At 40.1% G+C, this 16,881-nt stretch overlaps 1 pseudogene; it reads left to right on the forward strand.

Moving 5' to 3' along the window:
- Window positions 1-10,313: 10,313 nt before the first annotated feature.
- On the forward strand, window positions 10,314-14,496 carry LOC109898354 (perforin-1-like; annotated as a pseudogene).
- The last annotated feature ends 2,385 nt before the right edge of the window (window positions 14,497-16,881 follow it).

Raw genomic sequence — 16,881 nt, forward strand, 5'->3', positions numbered from 1 at the left:
TAAAGGTTACCTTGGATTGACCAAGGCATCTTCTCAGCAAATGTTTACATGTTATTTACAAAGCAGTGCTGGCTGCAGCAACAATTGTCAAGTAATGTGTTTGACTGTGCACCAGTGGCATTTCACACTTTAGTTGCTCATATTACGGTGATAAATTAACATTTAAATAAAATGTGTAATTAAAAGTACACTATTCAGTTTCAAAATGAACATGAACAAAATGAACAAAATATCATATTATAAATCAGAACTTCAGCTGCAGAAAAGGATGCTGGGTAATATGCACATATTTTTGGCACATGCGTTTTTGAAAGTAGACTTTAAGTATATTTTGTGGACATTTAAGTGTATTTTCAAAAAATGATATTTAATTATATATTTTGAGATATGAGTATACTCTCGGGAAGCATGTTCCTCAGCTGTGCATGTTTCCTTATGTTGAATAAACAATCTTATCATTGTCAACTGTCCCTGCACACTTCTGAACAGGAATTCAGAAAGTACTTAACTCATTATTGGTACTGAAACTATTGTACCTTGCAAAAGTATTCATACCACTTGGATTTCTTGAAATTGTATTGTTACAAAGTGGGATTAAAATGGATTACATTTTTGGTCAACAATCTACACAAATACTCTGTAATGTCAAAGTGTAAGTGTGTTTTAATGATTTATAGAAATGAAATAACTAAAACATAATCATTGCGTAAGTATTCACCCCCTTGAATCAATGCATGTTAGAAACCCCTTTGACACAGATTACATTGGTTTGTCCTCTTGGGTAAATCTATCTAAGAGCTTTACATACCTGGATTGTGCAATATTAGCACCTTATTGTTTTCATAATTCTTCAAGCTCTGTCAAAATGTTGGGTATCATGGCTAGACAGCTATTTTTAAATCTTGCCATAGATTCTCAAGCAGATTTAAGTCTAAACTGTAGCTTGGCCACTCAGGAACATTCACTGTCTTCTTGGTAAGTGACCAGTGTAGATTTGGCCTTGTGTTGTAGGTTACTGTCCTGTTGAAAGGTGAATTCCTCTCCCATTGTCTGGTGTAAAGCAGACTGAAGCAGGTTTTCCTCTAGGATTTTGCCTGTGCTTAGCTCCATCATGTTTCTTTTTTATCCTGAAAAACTCCCCAGTATTTGCCGATGTAAAAGATACCCATACCATGATGCAGCCACTACCATGCTTGAAAACAAGGAGGCAGTTCCTCAGTGATGTGTTGTGTGGGATTTGCCTGAAACATAATTATTTGCTTTGCATAATTATTAACTTGACAATGTTTAAAGAGATATTCAATGTCTGATTTGATATTGTTACCCATCTACCAATCAATGCCCTTCTTTATGAGGCTTTGAAAGGCTCCCTGGTCTTTGTAGTTGAATCTGTGCTTGAAATTCAATACTTGACTGAGGAACCTTTATAGATGTTGTGTGTACTGTATGGGGAACAGTATGGTTAGTCATTTAAAAATCATGCCAACCCCTATTATTTTTGTGCATCTAACATATGTGATTTGTTAAGCTAAATTAATTTAGGCTTGCCTAACCAAAGGGGCTGAAACCTTATGCAATGACTATATTTTAGTTATCAAATTTGTATTCATCTTTTTTTAAATCTTCTACTTTGACGTAATAGTATTTTGAGTAAATTGTTGACAAAAAAATGACAATGAAATACATTTTAACCCCACTTTTCAACACAATAAAATGTGAAGAAATTCAAGGGGCATTAATACTTTTACAAGGCACTGTATACTTATAGTGTACTTGATCATTCACAGTGTTTCAACTGATGATTCAACTTTAAAACAACTCCAAGTGTATTTTGAATGACAATACTAAATTACAACTAAAGTGTTTGAAATGTAAGTAAAATGTTAATGAGTGTGTAAGTTTAATGAACATAAAGTAAACTTAGACTGAAAAACAATTAATTTAAAGTACACATTTAATAAGTGTATTGAAGGTTGATGATGGTATATTTATAGTATACTAAAAGACTGAAAAACAGTGATTTAAAGTACACTTTTAACAAGTATATGGAAGGTTTATGATAGTGTACTTATATTATACTATAAGATATACTAGAAAAGTATATCTTATATTTGTTGTATATTTAAGTATACTTTAGTGTTCTTGTAATATATTAAAATAAAATAAAAAATTGTTTGGGTAGCTGTCGCCTCTTACTGGCAGAGGCAGGTTGCTTTATATATGTTCCTGATTCCTTAGAAAAGGGATGTGAATGCGTGACCACAAGGTCAAATAATCCCATTTGACTCCTTGTCATGCTTAGAGGTTACTTTACATATTTAAACATTTGCATAATATTATCTACACAGTTGTCCTGTCAAGGGTGTTACAGAGCCTTCTTTGAAGTTCTACTTTTAGGGCGATTTGTTTTTGCAAGACGGTGTGGCTATTATGGTGATTTCCCTATTTTTGAAGCCAAATATAGGCTAATACTTCAACTTGATTATTTATAATTATTTCAGAGACGTATAACTTACAACAACAAACAAATTTGTTGACCAAATGATAGAGCTAATTATCTTGTTTAGAGCTGAGGAGGCTCCCTCCAGGCAAACCAGCCTATACATACTGTAGCCCTCAAGGAATTGATTTCGCTGTTCCTGTCGTACACTGTACTATAATTAGCTTCAGGCTTCACAGTTACAACAACTCTGTAGGATGGCCTCCCTCGCATCCCGACATAATTATTTATCGCTGGTACCTACAAACACACCGTAAGCCAATGTGTCTTTAGTACAGTTATGTTGGGGGATTAAGTGCAGTGATGGATACACGAGCAATACCGTCACTGTAACAGTGTTTTTCTAAATAGGCCCACTCTCTGTGCGAGTGAAAGAACATCGCCTACATACAGTACATTACCAAGCCTCTACCTTTTGTTTTAGTTAGAGGATACAAAAAAAGAACACAGCCAAAGACTGAGTGTTTTTTTTTCTATTCTTTTTCATTATCTCATGCGCTGGATCATTCTGCTAAGTGTAGCGCTGGTATCTCCTGGCTGGCATATCAATTAATCGGGTAACCTCAACAGGGAGAGACAGGGACATCGCAGCAATCTAAGATCCTCCACATAACCGCGGTTTTGAAAAGATTGACCTTTATAACCATAACACTTGTAGATATTAGTATCATCAAACCAGAGGGGTTTGGTTAAATGCGGAAGAACCATTTCATTTCAGGCATTCAGTTGTACAACTGACTAGGTATCCCCCTTTCCCTTGATTTTGACAGAGAGGTCATGGTCTCTTTTTCATATGAGCCCTGTGTAAAAACATCAAACATACAGTATATACCACTTGACTTTTTCCACATTTTGTTACATTACAGCCTTATTCTAAAATTGATTCAATATTTTTTTTTCCTCATCAGTCTACACACAATACCCCACAATGACGAAGCAAAAACAGGTTTGTAGACATTTTTGCAAATATGTTAAATAAAAAAACGGAAATATCACATTTACATAAGTATTCAGACCCTTTACTCAGTACTTTGTTGAAGAACCTTTGGCAGCGATTACAACCTTGAGTCTTCTTGGGTATGACGCTACAAGCATGGCACACCTGTAATTTGGGAGTTTCTCCCATTCTTCTCTGCAGATCCTCTGTTGGATGGGGAGCTCTGTCAGGTTGGATGGGGAGCATCGCTGCACAGTTATTTTCAGGTCTCTCCAGAGATGTTCGATCGGGTTCAAGTCCAGGCTCTGGCTGGGCCACTCAATGATATTCAGAAACTTGTCCCGAGCGATCTGGAGCAGGTTTTCATCACAGATCTGGCTGTACTTTTCTCCGTTCTCTTTCCCTCAATCCTGACTAGTCTCCCAGTCCCTGCCACTGAAAAACATCCCACAGCATGATGCTGCCACCACCATGCTTCAACGTAGGGAGGGTGCCAGGTTTCCTCCAGACTTGACGCTTGGCATTCAGACCATTCTTGGTCACCTCACTAACCAAGGCCCTTCTCCCCCGATTGCTCAGTTTGGCTGGGCGCCCAGCTCTAAGAAGAATCTTGGTGGTTCCAAACTTCTTCCATTTTTAATAAATGTATTTACATTTTTAATTTCACCTTTATTTAACCAGGTAGGCCAGTTGAGAACAAGTTCCCATTTACAACTGCAACCTCGCCAAGATAAAGCAAAGCAGTGTGACACAAACAACACTGAGTTACACATGGGATAAACAAACTTAGAGTCAATAACACAATAGAAAAATCTGTATACAGTGTGTGCAAATGTAGTAAGATTAGGAAGGTAAGGCAATACATAGGCCATAATAATAATTACAATTCAGCAATTAAACACTGGAGTGATAGATGTGCAGAAGATGAATGTGCAATTAGAGATACTGGGGTGCAAATGAAAAAGAAAATAAATAATAACAATATGGGGATGAGGTAATTGGGTGGGCTATTTACAGATGGGCTGCTTACAGGTGCAATGATTGGTAAGCTGCTCTGACAGCTGATGCTTAGTTTAATGAGGGAGATATAAGACTCCAGCAGGTACTCTTCCCCCGATCTCTTCCTTGACACAACCCTGCCTTGAAGCTCTGAGGACAATTTCTTCGACCACATGTCTTGGTTTTTGCTCTGACATGCACTGTCAGCTGTGGGACCTTATATAGACAAGTGTGTGCCTTTCCAAATCAATTGGATTAACTGCAGGTGGACTCCAATCAAGTTGAAGAAACATCTCAAGGATGCCTATTTAAGGTTCAATAATATAAATAAATAAAATGCTCAATGGAAACAGAATGCACCTGAATCTCATAGCAAAGGGCTGAATACTTGTGTAAATAAGGTATTTATTTTTAAAATTTGTAATACATTTGCAAAAATGTCAAACCTGTTTTCGATTTGTCATTCAGGGGTATTGTGTGTAGATTGATGAGGGAAAACTTTTCTTTAATCGATTTTAGAATAAGTCTGTAACGTAACAAATTGTGGGAAAAGGGAAGGGGTCTGAATACTTTCTGAATGCACTGTACAATATACAAAATTACCAAACACATTAAGAAAAATTGACACATTTACCAGCATAGGTCTCTGATCATTTCTCTGAGCTGACCAAGGGGGAACATCTCATTTCAGAGATCCTTTATGAGTTGTTCCTCATAAAGGGGGAAAAAATTCAAACCAAATCTATGGAGACAGAAGGGGCCTCCAGTGTCATCCAAGCCTGTGACCGGGTTTGGTCATTTCTAAGTCTAAATTGAATTAATGATGATAGATACAAAGGACATTTCTGCATGAGTGCTTTGTAAATAAACACAAGAGAATACTGCTCTCTCCTTACATACAAAGAGGCTCCAACCCTCTTTTTGATAAAAACATAATGTTGAGTTCTATAAGCATCACCAGTAATAAAACTAAGGGCACAATGGAAAACAGCATCTAACGGTTTAAGTGCAAATGCTGCTGCATGCATATAGACAATATCCACATAATCAAAATTGACCATTTCCTTCCTTTTAACAAAAGTCAGACATGCTTTGTTTCTGTAAATAAACCAACCTTGAATGTCACCTTTTTCACCAGTTCAGTGACATGTTTTGTTTTTAATGACCGTTTTGTCTCAAGCCAGATACGAAGACATTTGTAGGAAGGAGCTCACTTTGTGTAAAGTTCAAACTAGTCATTACAAGTTCATTCAAATCAGGTTTATGGGACCTAGAAAAAAACATGTATTTTGTTTTGTTTGCATTTAGCACTAACTTTAGGTCCAATAGTGACCACAGCAGTGCTAGAAAATCTGATTTAAAACTTGAAAAGGCTAATCCAATCCAGCAATGGAATACAACATTGTATCATCTGTATACAAATGAATCGATTTTGTTTTTACAGCATTACCAATGATATTTATATTGTTTGTAAACAGTAGAGGGCCCGAGGAAAGGGGCACCCCTTTATGTAATTCAAGGAACTCAGATTTGACCCCATCTACCTTGATGGTCTGAGTTCTGTCATTGAGATAATTATCAAACCATCGGCAAGCATCAGTACCCAACCCTACCAGGGACAGCTTACTCAGCAGAATAACATGGTTCTACAGCATCAAAAGCTTTTGACAAGTCTACAAACATGGAAGCCCAATTCTTTCTGTCATCTAAGGCATTTGCAATATCGTTTACAACATGCATGGTAGCCAAAGTGGTACTGTGATTAGGTCTGAATCCGGATTGATTAATATTAAGAACACCATTTGCAGACGGATAATAACGTAGCTGTTTGTTGACCAAAGATTCTAGGAATTTCACAAGACAAGGGAGCCTGGAAATGGGTCGATAATTATCGAGATCACTACGATCCCCGCCATTATGGAATTGAGTGGCAACACAAAAGATACTTTCCACACTTTTGGAATATTTACTGATACTGAAGTTAAATTTAAAAAATGTGTGTTACTGAGCAAGCAATGGTGCTGCATACTTAAGCAAAGACGGGTCCATATTGTCAGCCCCTAAAGACTTCTTGGTGTCAATAGCTTTTAAGGAAGCAACAACTTCTGTTTCTGTGAGTTGCCAAAAAGAAAAACCCTGATAAAATGCCCTTTGCTAATCAAACATGAGATGGACACCACAATTTCCATCTAAATTGGAAATCAACATTTTTAGTACATGGCTGAGCATGTCTTTGGCCTCTAGGGGGAGCAGGGCCTGCAGCATTATGACTCGGTGGACTTTTGACTTGAAGGGGCGGAGGAGAGGAGGGATGGAAAGAATGACTGTGACCAAGGAGGCGTGCCAGGGAGCTGTAATGGGACAATATAACACCATTTCACCCACACATACAATTGGCCCAATGGTCAGTTAAGTGTAACATGTTGCAGTGCATTGTGGGTCCAGCTGGCCTGTAACTATACTGTGGAGAGGTGATAAGGGATTAGGCAAGTATGTTGATGCCCTAATTTGGTGTTTACAATCACTAATTGTTATTCGGATATAGGGCTTTAAAAAAAATTAAACATCTTACATTTCAGCTCATTCTTTTTGAGCCATTCACATGAGAAGTTTTATTTTCAAGGCAAAGGCATTGTTCCATCTTGCACTGTCACAAATGAACAGTTTTGAATTCTCCCATTCTTGTCTCCTTTCTGAAGACGGCAATACAATTCTCCCTCGTCTCCTGGCTTGCTGTCTCATCGTTTTGGAAGAAATCCAACGAGACTAAGGTTTTTTTTTTTTATAGCATCCCATTTCTGCCATGACTATGTGAAATAGTACATCATCATAGCAGTATCAGGGATTTATCTGATCTGAATCCATGTTGAAGAACTAAGAATAAAAGTTTCATTCTGGACTTTTCCATTCACTTCCTGGTGTGTTTCACTGTCTTCGCAGCGTCTCGCGCAGAGTGCTGAGTTGTCAGTAAAGTACTGCAGTGGGCACCAGGCCCTGGCCTTTATTTTGGAATTCTGTGACATTGTTTGATGGCTTGGCTTCCGCCTGAAACTGAAACAGTAAATCTATATGTCTGTCATCGGTCCCCTTACGCCTCCACATCCTGCCGGTTAGACTGAACATAATTTGATCTCTCAGAGGCCTGCATGGTTACATGTCAAATTCGGATCTCGGTTTAATCTGTAACCAAGTACAATTTCTCACATGAAACATCATTTACCTTTAATTACAGCACATTTAACAAAAATATGTACTTTTATAAATATACATATTTATTGTAAATCTGCTGAGGTCATATCTCAAGCCATGTAAGTATATGGGATTTCCTCTAGCTGCTCAGACGGTTAGAGGATTCCCCTGTATGAAAAATGTAGCGTTAATTAGTTCCATGACAATGGCTGTGGTGAATATGTAGTTTGTATTTTGAAGTGCTTACAACATTGTGGTCTGAATTTGAATTGAGCTTACCCAACTAAAGGGTTGAACAACCCATTTCACTATGCTTCATACGAATAACCACTACTGCAACAGACAGACTACAGTAGACGGACATGGAAACATGGAAACCCACACCCTCGTTCAAACCAGACCAAGCAGACAGTAACATGCAACACTTATTGCAGCATGCTCAGCAAAAACCATGCTGGCAGGCAATTTGTCCGTTGACCAACTTTTTGGAGTGAATTGAGAAGTAAAGACAAGCAGATTAAGCTTATTTTGACTGAGTTGCTATAAAAAAAAGGGAACTATGTTCCTCTTTGTGTTATAAGAGAATGTGCCGTCTCGGCAGAGCCATTTGAGAGGTGTGACTTTTTCCAACTTTTCTGCTGAGTCATCTATTTGTCTTCTTTCCTTTCAAGACCTCTGAGGCTGCTCTGTACACACACACACATGCAAATTCTCACACACACACAGTTACACTCTTACAAACATACCCAAGCAATGTGTCGACTGTAGTCATTTCTACTACTAGTACAACTAATACTACCACTACTACTTCTACAACTACACAACTAGGCCTACTAAATAAACAAAACAACCATTTTGGAATCTAACAATAAAACTCCGATCTCTACTTGTACCAGCATCACAGCTGCTATAATGAGCCGATGGAAATTTTATTTCTCTGAAAACAAGTTGTACCCCCATCACTAATGGTTCTTTTCCATTGAGACTTACCCCCACACCAGTGGACTGCCAGTGTTTTATGTTAATGTAAGCTCTAGTGTTAGTTTGCTTCCATCAGGAGTGTGATCCTTAAGACTTGTGGCGAGCAGAATCAACAACTGCATCACGCAAGACTGTTGCTTTGTGAGAAGATGTAAACATTCACAGTTAGCCATTGTCATGTCATTTTTTAAATGTAACCTTTATTTAACTAGGCAAGTCAGTTAAAAACAAATTCTTATTTACAATGACGGCCTACCCCGGCCAAACCCTAACCCGGACGACGCTGGGCCATTTGTGCACCGCCCTACGGGACTCCCAATCTCAGCCGGTGGTGATACAGTCTGGAATCGAACCAGGGTCTGTAGTGATGCCTCTAGCACAGAGTTGCAGTCTTAGACTGCTGCGCCACTCGGGAGCCTGCTAAAAAAGTAACCAGAGCCTTGCCTTGGCTCCAAGATAGAGCAGGTCCCCTGGAGCCATGGCCCAGTGAGACATGGGGGACATCACATGTAGATGAAAACAGAAAAGTCTGAGCCTTTTGGGTAAAACACTGGGGTAAATGCACCATGAGTGAAAATGACTCAAGGAATTATCTGCTGCTCAACAAACCCTGTTTCTGAAATCAATGTTGAGAGCCATATTCAATACATTTTCTGTATGTTAGCTGCCTAATTCATGTAACACATTTATAATGGTAACACATTATAATAGTAACACATTTTAATACAAAGTTGTATGACATGTTTGTGTGTGTGTACTAAACAATGTGCTGGAATACATTTGTCACACATACAGGACAATCTGTCTAAAATGTTTACAGTATTTGCCCAAGTTCACTTCAGACACAACATTAAAGTGCCAATATGCAACATTTTTGTGCGACCTGACCAAATTCACATACAAATGTGTTTTATAGATGTATCATTCCACTTGAAATCAAGTCTAAGAAGCGGTGGATCTGTTCTATGTGCACTATTTCTATGCTGTTTTGTTTTTGTTACTTGTTTTGTACCTCAGATTCAAATAGCAGAAATAATAATATTTTGGTTTACGTAAAATATATATCACAGAGGTTTAGATGGTACAATGATTCTCTACACAATACCAGCTCATTTTGTCACATAAACTGAAATTTGGCGAACTACTAGAGTTTTAGCAACCAGGAAATGGTGGAGCGATTGTGCATAGCGCAACGGATTGGAAAATAACAGTTACTGATGTGCACACTACAAAGGTATCTTGAAAGATGCAACATTAATGTAAATTTGGCACATCTGGTTTCAGGGCTGGGACTGTCATTCAAATATGCAGTTGGAGGGAACAAGACAGAGTGTGTGTCAGAACTATTTTACTGGTCTGTCAATGGGAAATTGTCAAACTAAATAAGGCTAAATTAAGCAGCGAAGTCAACGTTTTTGTTATTAAGTATGCCTGTCCCTTGTATTTGTGTTGTGTGTATGGGTATAGTTGGGGTGTTAGAGATTGTGAGAAAGTGTGTGTGTGTTTGAGAGTTTGTGCTTGGTTGGTTGTTTTGGTTTGGCACAGACTACTCCATAAATGGGTGTATCTCTGTTAGCCACTCCCCATTTGACACACTGTGTGTTGGTATATAAAGATAGGTTTACTGTTGTCCTATCCAATGTATTTCACCTCGACATACCAACGTCTCTGCGTAAGGTGAGTCCAAAATCATTTGATTGCATTCATCTTGTCGAAAACTCACTATTGTTGTTTCACTGCCACTCAATGTGCATATTTTATGAATCATCACTTGATATAAAGACCCTGCTTTTCATATTCGAAATGAAGTAACGTTATTCTGAATTTCAGATCTCTTTTCTTTATCGACATGATGGTCATATAGTCACTATTGTGAACCCATGATATATTGTTAACTCACTTGACTATTTCCAACAGTCAATAAGAGAACGACTCACAATCCAAAGAATTGAAAGAGCTCGAGGGTCCAAAAGGACATACTGCCTAATATAAGGTTTAGTTATTTGGATTCTCAAAGACAGTTCAAATGAGAGAGCCATTCAGTCGGTGAAGAGTATGAATACTGTAATCATTGTTGCACAGTATGGAGAAATTGAGAGATAGAAAACAAAACTAAATCGTTATTTATCTTTTAAGTAAAAAGTCCTCTTTAGGATATGATGGAGGCTCAGTAAGTCAAATAATAATTAGTTTGTTCCTCAAATTACTTTTTTTTTTAAGATATACTTTATCAAAATGATTCTCTCATATGTACAGCAAAATCTTCCCATTAAATGTCAACCAGTTTTCTTTGCTTGGATTTAGATCTGAATCCAAGATGTTTGCATCAGTAACTCCTCTTATATCTAATGTATGATCTATGTTATATTGTTTTCCAATTCATTCACTTTTTAGTGACCTTTTCAAGGCAATGTGGGAAATACATATCTCGGAATGCCTGAACGAACTTCCGTGTGGATTTCACAGTGACCTGAGACGTTTAAAAAAATAATCTGTCCTTTAATATTACACCCAAATTTAGTAAATACATCCATTGTTGTCATGTTGATGTGACGTCTTTGCCCAGTGGGATGGCAATTGCAAAATCTTACAATAACTTTATTTCAAAAATCCCTCATTAAATTCTTTCTGTCTATCCCCTGCCTTTGTCACACCACGTTTGTCAATTTTCTCTCTTCCCAGCACCTGCAATGCCAGTCAACCTTCTACTCTTCCTCCTCCTCTTCCTCCCTGTTTGTCACAGCTGCCACACTGGCTCCTTCACTGACCGCCAGAAGGCTCCGTTCGTCACCCGGTCACAACCTGGCCGGAGAGGGTTTTGACATCATCAAGATGCAGACCTCCGGCACCTTTGTGGTGGATGTGCGGAAGTTAATGGTGGGTGGGCATGACGGTAACTGCACCCTGTGCACCAACACTCTGATGGACAGCCAGGTCAAGAAGTTACCGCTCTCCGTACTGGACTGGAACACAAAGGTGAGGTGTCGTCGGAGCCTCAGCAGCCAGATGTACGAGTCGAGCAGCTCCGTTCTGAAGGAGACCACTAACTCTGCCAGCGTCAGCTGGAAGGCTGGCCTGGGAATCAAGGGCATTGCGGGGGTTGCTGTTGGAGGCGCACACTCCAAAACTGCCATGTTCGCCAGAGACCACTCCACCAAAGACACGTTCTCTTTCACCAGCCATAAATTCAAATGCAAATACTACACGTGAGTCAAGGTTTTGATTTTAGTGCCATAGGATCTAAATGAATGCCGTCTAAAGCAACAACAAAAAAGCCAACAGCAATTTATATAGATTTTGTATGGAAAAAAACAGTGTTCTCCATGTTGTTGAAGTTGTTTTCATTCATCATACCTTTCTCCCTGTCCTTAGCTTCCGCCTCTGAACCCAACCTCCCCTGAGCCAGGAGTTTCAGGACTCCCTAAAAAACCTCCCCAGCACGTACACTCACAAGACCGGCCCTGCCTACAGCCACTTCATTTCCATCTATGACAGCCACTACATCCGCAAGGTGAACTTGGGGGGCCGGGTGCACTCCACCACAGCCATACGCACCTGTGAGATTGCCATGAGCGGCCTCTGCCTCCATTCTGTCAGCAACTGTCTGGGGGTGGAAGCCAGTGGCGCCATCAAGGGTGTCACGATCAGCGCCGAGACCAATTAAGTCCCAGAGCAAAAAACTGAAGACAGGCCATAGCTTCGGAGCCACCTTCTCGGACCACATCACTGAAGTGCAGGGCGGCAACGTTGAGGTTGTGAACATCCTCTTCAACTCTGACATTAAGTCTGACTATAAAACCTGGCAGAAGTACCTGAAGAAGGTCCCTGGTGTGGTCTCTTACCAGCTCAGCTCCTTGCACTTCCTGGCCAGAGACAACCCCATCCTTAAGGCCAACCTGCGCAATGCCGTCAGAGACTACATCCAGAAATACGCTGTGTCCACCTCCTGCCCTTCTGCTTGCAAGACGGGGAGACGCAACAAAGACTGCATCTGTAAGTGTAGCGGTCACAGCAACGTGGACTCCAACTGCTGCCCCCGTAAACCGGGCATGGCCAGGATGAATGTGACGGTGGTCTGAGCTACGGGGCTCTGGGGCGACAACTTATCTAAGACAGATGGCTATGTCAAGGTCTTCTACGGAAAGCAAGGCAGTTCCACTCCTGTGATCTGGAACAATGACTTCCCCTACTGGAACTACAGGATTCAGTATAGAACGGTGGATTTGAAAAGTAGACAGTGAGGTTTTTTTATTTCAATTTTTATGTTAAATAGTCAGATCCGTCTCTTGAGGGTAACTATGTATAGGCTTCCGGTACAAAGGAATAAGTGGAGCAGCAAGACATATGTTAAGGGTGTTTTGGGCTCTCTGTGTCTTTGTCGGTGGGATCTCCAGGGTAGTTTCCAGTTTGCTAATTATGCTCCCTATTCTATAAAACCTTGTAAGAGTAAAAAAAAGAAGAAGATACATTTAGAAAAAACAGTTTTTAGACAGCATTGTGAATATGTTGTGTATTACCACTGCTCTTACTTAGAGTTCTCTCTCTCATTAACCCACTCTCTGTGTTCCCTAACAGAGCCTTGAACATTGAGGTGTGGGACCGCGACCACAGATGGAACGATGACCTGCTAGGAAAGGGCTCCATAACCCCTCCAAACCAAAGTTTCAAGTTGAAACACGGTACAATTTTTGTGTCCCTGTCTATAGTTTGCAGCCCCAGCCTTCTGTGATCAGTATGCCCCCTCGCCTCGGTCCCAGGGTAGGCTGAGTTATGTCCATGACTGGGACAGAGAGATCGAGACCTCTTCCAGGGTTCTCACAGTAAACGGAACAGGACCGGTGCCCTTCATGTTAAATTACTTACTTAATTACAATATAATAATAATATATGCCATTTAGCAGTTGCTTTTTATCCAAAAGGACTTACAGTACAGTTCATATATTTCAGAGTATGTGACCACCAGCGGGAATCAAACCCACAACCCTCTAACCAATACTCTTGCCATCTGAGCCACATAGGACTATTTACTCCTCTTCACTCCCTGTGGAGCATAAGGCCTCAACAACACACGACATGCCAGACGGTCCTTTGCAGTTCTCTCTCTGCTGCTCCACCTTTGTTACATGAGGCTCATGGTAAATCAGTTCAAAAATATTCATTAAATCTATAGGTCAACCAATTAGCTTGCGTTGAGAAGCTCGGTCTTTCCTTTCCAAGGCGATAAAATGATTCATTGCTTCAGGGTTGCCTCTACATTCGTATCGTTTTTCTTTCTGTCACAAAACTCAATTATTTCTCAATATTGACCAATTTTTTTCCTACAATTCTATGTAATGTCTGATACATCCAAATAGTTGGGGTTTCAGTATTACTCGTATAACCGTGACACACGAAAAAAAACCTTCTTCAAAGTAATGTGATAGGAGGGATTTTAAGTCTACTTGAGGCCTGCTTGAAGGGGAACATTACCCAAGTGATTTTGCTGATTCATTACCACCCAGATGAAGTGGGTGAGACCAATGACTCTGGATGCATCACTCTGGATGGTTGCAAATGGCATCCTATTCCATTTATAGTGCATTACCTTAGACCAAAAGTAGTGCACTATATAGGGAATAGGGTGCCATTTGGCACATATCCTCCGCATTAGACGAAGGTAACAGAAATATGGCCACATTCCTTAACTGGCTTGGCAACAGCTGAGAAAGCAAATGTGGCTTACATACAGTACTTCACTTACATTTAGTTTTCACTGTATTTATTCTTTTTTTTGTATAATTATGTTCCTTTCCTTTCACATTTGTTTAAACTTTGTTAATGAAAATTACATTTGATCATTGAATTTTATTTTTTCTGCTTGTACTGTCATTCAATAAATTGAGTAGGCCTATCATGGTGCCAGTGATTATTGAACTACTTAATAATTTGATACGTGTGGGCTGAATCCTACCTGTGGGCTGAATCCTACCTGTGGGCTGAATCCTACCTGTGGGCTGAATTTACACGCGTTAACCCAGACATGTAAACTATGTTATTGGGGTCAATGGTAGACATGAGAATTCAAGTTATTCATGGATTTAACAAGTTAGCGTAGGGTTTTGGCCCTCAATGCCTTCACAGAGAAACACAAATATTTCACACGTGTACAAATCACATGATTTCACATGAAATGTCACATGTGAAATCATGTGAAAACATGTTTTTGGAACACTTCACATGTGATCACGTTTTCACATGTGCAGCTTCATGTTATCACATGTTGCTTTATATGTTGCCACATGTTACCACATTAACTTCACATAAGCTCATGTGTTCACGTGAAATTCAAGGATTTTGTGATGACAGTTTAGAATTCTAATTCTAATGGCTGATTATTTGGAAAAGGATAATCACCTCTCAAGATCAATTCCTGGATTAAAATGTTTTTATGACTTTTTGAAGGGAGCACTTAAACTGCCAGAGATATTTGTGGTGTATACGACATGTATGATCTTAACTACCTCCAGATCATGGGTTTTTTATTTCAATTGTAGGCCTTAACTCCGAGTCCTTTTCAGCAGGCCTGGTTTTGTGAGGACAGCCAGGAACTTCTTAGAAGTGATAAGAACAGGTTACCCAGATGGCATCAGTTAAAACAAGCAATGCGCACAATGGGATTTCATTACTGTATCTACTTCACACTACTCAGCCAAACTGAGCTGAGCCAAACTGTGTCGAGCCAAGCCAAGGTGCACTGGGCTGAACGGGTTATGCAGCCACCATAGTTACTGTAACGCTGCAGGACTATGTGAAAAGAAATTATCAGAGCCAGCAGGGTATAGTTAAGGTCGGCCCTATAGTGTGAATCAGGTATACAGAATGTGACATGTAATGACTCCTCCTTCAGGATACAGTGAGGGGAAAAAGTATTTGATCCCCTGCTGATTTTGTACGTTTGCCCACTGACAAAGAAATTATCAGTCTATAATTTTAATGGTAGGTTTATTTGAACAGTGAGAAACAGAATAACAACCACTAAAATCCAGAAAAACGCATGTCAAAAATGTTAAAAATGGATTTGCATTTTAATGAGGGAAATAAGTATTTGACCCCTTCTCAATCAGAAAGATTTCTGGCTCCCAGGTGTCTTTTATACAGGTAACAAACTGAGATTAGGAGAACACTCTTAAAGGGAGTGCTCCTAATCTCAGTTTGTTACCAGTATAAAAGACACCTGTCCACAGAAGCAATCAATCAATCAGATTCCAAACTCTCCACCATGGCCAAGACCAAAGTGCTCTCCAAGGATGTCAGGGACAAGATTGTAGACCTACACAAGGCTGGAATGGGCTACAAGGCCATCGCCAAGCAGCTTTGTGAGAAGGTGACAACAGTTGGTGCGATTATTCGCAAATGGAAGAAACACAAAAGAACTGTCCATCTCCCTCGGCCTGGGGCTCCATGCAAGATCTCACCTCGTGGAGTTGCAATGATCATGAGAACGGTGAGGAATCAGCCCAAAACTACACGGGAGGATCTTGTCAATGATCTCAAGGCAGCTGGGACCATAGTCACCAAGAAAACAATTGGTAACACACTACGCCGTGAAGGACTGAAATCCTGCAGTGCCTGCAAGGTCCCCCTGCTCAAGAAAGCACATATACATGCCCGTCTGAAGTTTGCCAATGAACATCTGAATGATTCAGAGGACAACTGGGTGAAAGTGTTTTGGTCAGATGAGACAAAAAATTGAGCTCTTTTGCATCAACTCAACTTGCCGTGTTTGGAGGAGGAGGAATGCTGCCTATGACCCCAAGAACACCATCCCCACCATCAAACATGGAGGTGAAAACATCATGCTTTGGGGGTGTTTTTCTGCTAAGGGGACAGGATAACTTCACCGCATAAAAGGGACGATGGACAGGGCCATGTACCATCAAATCTTGGGTGAGAACCTCCTTCCCTCAGCCAGGGCATTGAAAATGGGTCGTGGATGGGTATTTCAGCATGACAATGACCCCAAACACACGGCCAAGGCAACAAAGGAGTGGCTCAAGACGAAGCACATTAAGGTCCTGGAGTGGCCTAGCCAGTCTCCAGACCGTAATCCCATAGAAAATCTGTGGAGGGAGCTGAAGGTTCGAGTTGCCAAACGTCAGTCTCGAAACCTTAATGACTTGGAGAAGATCTGCAAAGAGGAGTGGGACAAAATCCCTCCTGAGATGTGTGCAAACCTGGTGGCCAACTACAAGAAACGTCTGACCTCTGTGATTGCCAACAAGGGTTTTGCCACCAA

This window comes from Oncorhynchus kisutch, linkage group LG10, assembly GCF_002021735.2.
Source record: "Oncorhynchus kisutch isolate 150728-3 linkage group LG10, Okis_V2, whole genome shotgun sequence".
NCBI classification, from domain to species: Eukaryota; Metazoa; Chordata; class Actinopteri; order Salmoniformes; family Salmonidae; genus Oncorhynchus; species Oncorhynchus kisutch.